Raw genomic sequence first — 6,657 nt, forward strand, 5'->3', positions numbered from 1 at the left:
TCAAGAGAAAACAGGGGGGAAAGTTTTTTTCTGAATTTTTCTGGGTTTTTTTCTGGGCCTTCACAACTCTACTCAGAAGTAAGCCTACTCAGAAGCCCCTTTGAATTCAAGGAGACTCCCAGGTAAGTGTGGATAGGTTTGCAGCCTTAATAACACAGCCCTGAAATAGTTCTTAATTTGCTTCTCTTTAAACCGTCTCACAAGCTTAGCCCTATTTCTTTGAGCTATTTCTGTTTGTGGGGACAAGAGCTGGAAAATGGCATAATGGGGGAGGTGAATTTTGAGCTAGCAGGCTTTCTCTTTTCATCTCTGAGTCTATGAGAGGCTGGGTCTGGTCTATACAAGAGGCAGAATAAGGTCTTGGAATGGGCTGTATCAATGTGGTGGGAAGGGTCATGTTTTAAAAATATTTTCCTAAACAGAAAAACGCACTACAAGCAGGGCCTAGTAGTGAATGGCCTGCAAATACTTGTGTTGTTGATGCTAAGCAAATATGGACATGATTCAGTCCTTGAGTGGGTAATTATTGGGTACCACATAAGACAGGATACTAGTGTAGAAAATTATTTAAATTATTATTATTAAGAATATTTATATACAACTTTACAACAGGAGTAGGTCAAAAGCAGTTTACATAATAAAATAAATCAATAAATGGTTCCCTGTCTCCAAAGGGCTCACAATCTTAAAAAAAAAAAATACAGAAGAGGCAACAGCCACTGGAAAAGAAGCTATGCTTGGGGTAAGAGGGACAATTGCTCTCCTCCTTTAAATATAAGAGGGCACCGCTCTGAGAGTTGCCTCTTTGCTGCCCAACAGTGACCAGGCATGACTAGAATCTTTTTCGCTGATGCATTGAGGTTTTTTGTTGTTGTTTTTTAACCTGCAGGGAGTTTACAGGGTTTTCTACATTCAAAATGCATGCCTTTCACCTGCAGCGACGCAGGACAGTCGACCATCTCAGGAATGTAGCACCTCTTTTGCTACATGTTTTGATCAGCTTAAAGTTCTATGAAAATAACCTGAGTGCCATGACACTGAAGGGCAGCTTATATATTTACAGCACAATCCTTGCCATGTCTACTAAGAAGTAAGCCTTGTTTACAATGGGATTTACTCCCAGGTAAGCATATATTGGGTTGCAGCCTGAATGAAACCATGACTGGCTGGGCATAAATCTTCTGCCATTTTGGATGGTGGATGCCTACGGTAACCGGAAACAATTGTCACCTAAAGTGCAAATGAGCTGTATCTGCCAGCCACTGTTCCCCATCTGAAAGTAGGAAGAAGCTACCTACCTCGCAGGGTGGTTGTGGGAAGAAAAGAGATGAAGAATGTAAGGCACTTTGTCCATTCATCTAAGGCAGTTTATATAAATTTAATCAGGAAAAAAATCTTTCTTTGACAGACTCATCTAGGAGGATCTCTAAGCAGCACAGCCAGGCCTAATGCTTGTGCAAGAACCTTGCACATGCAAGCAAGAAGAACTTCTGGCTTAGAGCAGGCTTTGTTCCACATTCTGGGAAAAGAGACTCTCCATATCAGGCCTGATGCAAAGAAAATAATGGGGGAGAAAAGCAACTCATCTAGCTCTGATAATGTTGTGCAACCAACCTTGCCGTTTCTTCCAGCTGCCAACAGAAGAGGAGACTCTAGTACAGTATGCATTTCTTTTGTCCCAAGCCTGGCCTCCCTGATTCCCCCCTATTACTTCCTTGATGGGGGTGGGGACGGAGGAAATCTTCCTCCTTGTAACTGTTAGCAGATGGCTAGAGCAATGGCTGGGAACGTCTATCCCTCCCCACCACCACTACTACACACACTCATACTCTGGCTGGTTGAGCCAGAGCCCTTTCACATCCAAGGGGATAGAGTGATTGCACAAGATTATTTTTCTTTCTATTAAAAAGCCTCCCACCACCCCCATCTCCCTGGAGGGATCCAAGCAAAAATCCTGCTGAGAACAGCGCTTTCCCTTGCTCAGGGAAGCTTAGCTCAGCAGCCAAAATTTAAATTTGGAATGGCAGTAGGAGAGCCAGGTTCCTTTTGGGTAAAAAAACATCGGTAATAAATGCATCACACATGGCCTCAGCAGTTCTTTGCTTAGTCCTTCTATAGCCTGGATCAGCAATGGCCAGTGACAACGCTGGAGCTGGATTTGCCTTCGGAAGCTATTTTTTTTCCCCTGAAGTCATAACCAACTGTCCAGAGTTGTACTCATAAAAAGAAAAAGATTTGGTCCCCCCCCCCCCCAAAAAAAGAGCAAGTGCAATTATTCCATACTTTGAAGATACAAGCTGTCCCAAATTGGAAAAAGTACAAAATGGCAAAACACAGTGGTCATATGTTATAATCGATGATTTGTCATTCATATTTGGCAGGGGCATTGGTGTACAGAGCCTCTATGTACCTGGCTGCCAGGCTGGTATTCCCTGGGAGACTGTCAATTGAGCTTCCTAGGGAAGTAATAGTGTCCTGCAATAGTTTTAGGGCACTGATAGCATAGAACCTAACAATGGAGTCAACATGGACAGACATCCCTGAAATTAAAAAGAAAGGGGGGGGAGGAATTTACATAAAATACAGACCAGCGGATTTCCCTGTGTTCCTTCCAAGCCTCTCTATCTTTGCCTAGGGATGGGAACTCAAGTCAGGTGACTCAAGTCCGAGTCACAAAAATCAGCATTTTTCACTGACTTGTGGATACAACCAGAATCATTGCCAAGGATTACAATGAATGGAAGCTCATTGTGACAAATGCATCTAAACCTGTGGCACCTACAGCAGCATATTGGCTTAGAAGACAACCTGTTGTCCAAACGCCAGCTAAAGGAATAAAGAGGAAGAAGAGGACTTGTGGCGACTCGAGTCACCTGCACCAATAACTCAGGCATTGATTCCCCATGCATCAATGGGGCCTGAGGCCCCATCCAGCCATCATCCAGCCTGAGGCCGCTTGACTTGGCATTGATTCCCCATGCATGCGCACTAGAGTCTGTCTGTCTGGGTGTGCTTGCTTACTTTTTGTGTGGCACGAAAGACCTCATGGAGCCATCACTCAGATTGGACGAGCAGCAGGGAAGTTCCAGCCAGGAGTCAAGGAAGGGTTCATGTTTTGCTTTTGCATCGGGCAGGAGGTGGGAGCGGGCTCTCTTGCGGATCTCTAAAGTAGTGGTTCTCACACATTTAGCACTGGGACCCACTTTTTAGAATGAGAATCTGTCAGGACCCACCAGAAGTGATGCCATGACTGGAAGTGACATAATCAAGCAAGAAAAATTTTTTATAAACTTAGGCTGCAATCCTACCCACGCTTGACCAGGTGTAAGTCTCATTTACTATCATTGTTAAAAGAATATACATAGCAGCTTGTAAAAAGTACAGGTCTGTAACTTATCCCCAAATGCAGTCACATATCATGGTAGCATCATCTAATACATTAAAAATAAATATTGAAATGAATGGGGACCCACCTGAAATTGGTTTGTGACCCACCTAGTGGGTCCCGACTCACAGTTTGAGAAACACTGCTCTAAAGGAAGTGATGGTGGTTGGATGAAGGATGGGCGGTCTGGTGTTTTTCTTTGGATGAGGGAGGGCAGAAGAAGGAGCTTAAGGGGGTTCCTGCCTTGGGATTGACTGGAGAAACTCAGGGAGGGGGAAGAGACAATTCTTAGTGATCATGCTTTCCAACCATATGGCTGGCTCCTGTGTGCTCCGGTGTGCTCTAGTGTACCTAGAGGGGGTGCAAAGCACTAAGTTTTGCAGGGAGCCTCACTGGCTTGCAAAGCACTGTGTCGGGTGTCAAACTTGTTTCATACAGAGGGCCAAAGTTAGCATTCAGGGCACCTGCTAAGAGCCAGAAATGATGTCATCAAGCAGAAAGTGTCATCATTAAGCAGCTGATGGCTAGAAATCAACACCTTGCTCTCATATAGAAGTTCATTAACTGCAAATGACAGAAAAGAAAATATGGAAATCTTGATCATATTTCAAGATATGGGAAAGCCCCATTTTCATGTGGGCCACTGTTTCCGTGGTAACACTTCAGCACTGCTCAGCAGCTGAGAGCCTGAGGACCGGATAAAAAGCTTCCAGGGGCAGCATCTGGCTGCTGGGCCTTATGTTTGCCACCCCTGCACTATGTGTTGCACAGAGCCTTACTATGGGTGACCCCCTCCCCTTCAGAGTAGGGGCAGCAGGTGAGGCAGAACTGCTCTACTGTAGTCCATGGAAAAGCACCACGGCTGCCCCATCTGCTTACACCCAAGGCCATGGAGGTTCCTTACACCTCAGAAAGTAGGTTTAAGGAGAACCTCTTTGGGTGTAAGCAAGCAGGGCAGCTGCAGTGCTTTTTCATGGACTACAGTAGGGAAGTTCTGCCTCACCTGCCACCCCTGCTCTGAAGGAGAGGAGGATGCCAGTACACCTGCAGTGAGGCATTGTTACTTGGGAGGAGGAAGCCTCATTGAATGACCGGTGCAAACAGGACTACTTCTGAATAGAGCTGCAAAGAATTGGGTCATCCTGGTAAGCCTTGCAGCTGCTGTGTGTGATCCTCCTCCCTCTTGTCACTTCTCTAGCTCTCCCTCAGTCCATCCCACCCCCTCCCACCTTGTTTACAGATGGGATGGGAACAGCAGGGGAGTGTTTAAAGAGAACAATACACACCCTTGCAGCACCCCTATTTTTTCCATGGCTGGCTTTTTAAAGGGAATGACTTGAGACTCCATAAAAATGCTCTGGGCTACTCGGAAAGTCTGCCTGTTACAACTTGTTGAGTGGAGACTTGTGACTTGACTTGACTCGAGTCAAGCCAAGCCGTGCTGTGCCTGACTTGCCCATTCCTGTCTTTGCCCCTGTAAAGATACAGGAATTAGATATAGGGTTGGTAAGCAAGATCATGTAGATGGGGATAAGGAAGATTGAAGAGCATACGTTTCTAGGATCAGTGCCCTCTTTCTGTCTTGCTGTTTTGTAGGGGAGGTGATTGTTGTCAGCTGGAATATTAGCTGAGTCATGGGCTAAGATAAGCTTCTCAGGAGAAAGAGAAGAGGTATAAAAGGAAGGGTCTGGGAGCTACGTTTTGCTTGTTCTTCTGTTTGGGCCTTGGGTTGCTTCCTGTTCTTTTGCAGCACTCTGCTAGGAGGGAGATGTCTTTAGAAATGTTTTTTCTTTTCTTTTTATTGGTTCTGTGCCTATCTTTATTCTTAGTTACTGAGAACCTTTAGTTCTCTCTTATGTAGTTTGTAGAATACTCTTGTGTGGAGGGTTTTGCCTGGGATTTTCAGATATATATACTCAGCCTATACTCAGTGACCTTTAATATTCTTGGTCATAAGAGTCCTGAGATAGGGCTACCTTTACAGCCCCAATGAGTTCATCATGCTGAGGACATGAAGTCTCAGTTCTTCAGTGCAAGGAAGCCAAGAGCTACTGAAAAACCCAGACCCAAAAAACAAACATTCCCAGGGAAGCTACAGGGGTCAGTGGCTTCCTTCTGACTCTGCAGGCAACAGATGGCTGGGGGTGGGAGCTGGGGGTGCTTGTGTTCCTTTACAGAGCAACATCTGCAATGGATTTGTCTGGCTCTGAGGGCTGCAAATGACCACAGAAGCCACCAAAGATGGGGGGCTGTTCCAAAGGGAGACTGACATGATTTTCTGCATTTCTCCACAACCACCCCTCTTCCTCCACTAAATACTAATGGCTCTTGATTCCTCCCTGCTGCTACATAGTAGCCCCCCATATTCACGCTATGCTACTACAAATTGGCCCCCATATTATTCTTCAAGTGTCACTCTTTCACCCTACAGATTACAAAATTGTCCAATTCCCACAGCCCATAGTTATGAGAACACCCATCATGCCAACAGATGCCCTCCAGTTAAATCCAGTTATCTATAACATAGGGAATTGGTTAGAGCTGGAGCATCTTTCCTTTTATGTATGATAATTTGCTGCCTTTTAATGGCATTCTAAAATCTGAGACCTGGGAGGACCACCTACTGCCCCCTGGGCTGGCCCCAGGGCAGGTTGCAGCTGAGGAGCTAAGACACAGGCAATTCACCATGGCCATCTCACCCATCTCCCACCTCCATACTACCAAACAGGAAGGACTGGGATAGAGGGCTGGTTTGCTGCATTCTGATCAAGGCAGATCAGAGCAGCTCTGATCACAGCAAGCTGGATGGCAGCAGTCACTGGGTTAAAGGTATCCAGAGTGTGCCTGCCACTCAGTGCAAGCTGCATTGTTTCCTTCATCTATGGCCCAGCCTTGGCAAGTCTTGCAATGTGTTCTTTGGAAGGCTCAGCTGGTGCACATTTTTGGAGACTTTTGCATGAAAGTAGTGTGCTGCCATGCTTCTTTTCTAAAACCAGTCTCTCCAGATGAATGTTTATCCCACTGAATACCCAGGATTTGCGGTAGATTATACTATATTCAATATATTCAAGAGTGCCTTATAAAAATAAAATCTGAGTATATAAAAAAGCTCAGAATAAAACCCTGTAAAGTCCTATCACAATTTAATGTATCGCAGACTAAACACTCACAAAATACTACATAAATTCTGTTGCCTGTTCCAAAAGAAAAGTTTTCCAATAGCATCAAACAAGGCTTCTAGAGGAGGGAAACCCATCTATCCAAAGTCTACA

Source organism: Tiliqua scincoides, chromosome 2, assembly GCF_035046505.1.
Source record: "Tiliqua scincoides isolate rTilSci1 chromosome 2, rTilSci1.hap2, whole genome shotgun sequence".
Taxonomy (NCBI): domain Eukaryota; kingdom Metazoa; phylum Chordata; class Lepidosauria; order Squamata; family Scincidae; genus Tiliqua; species Tiliqua scincoides.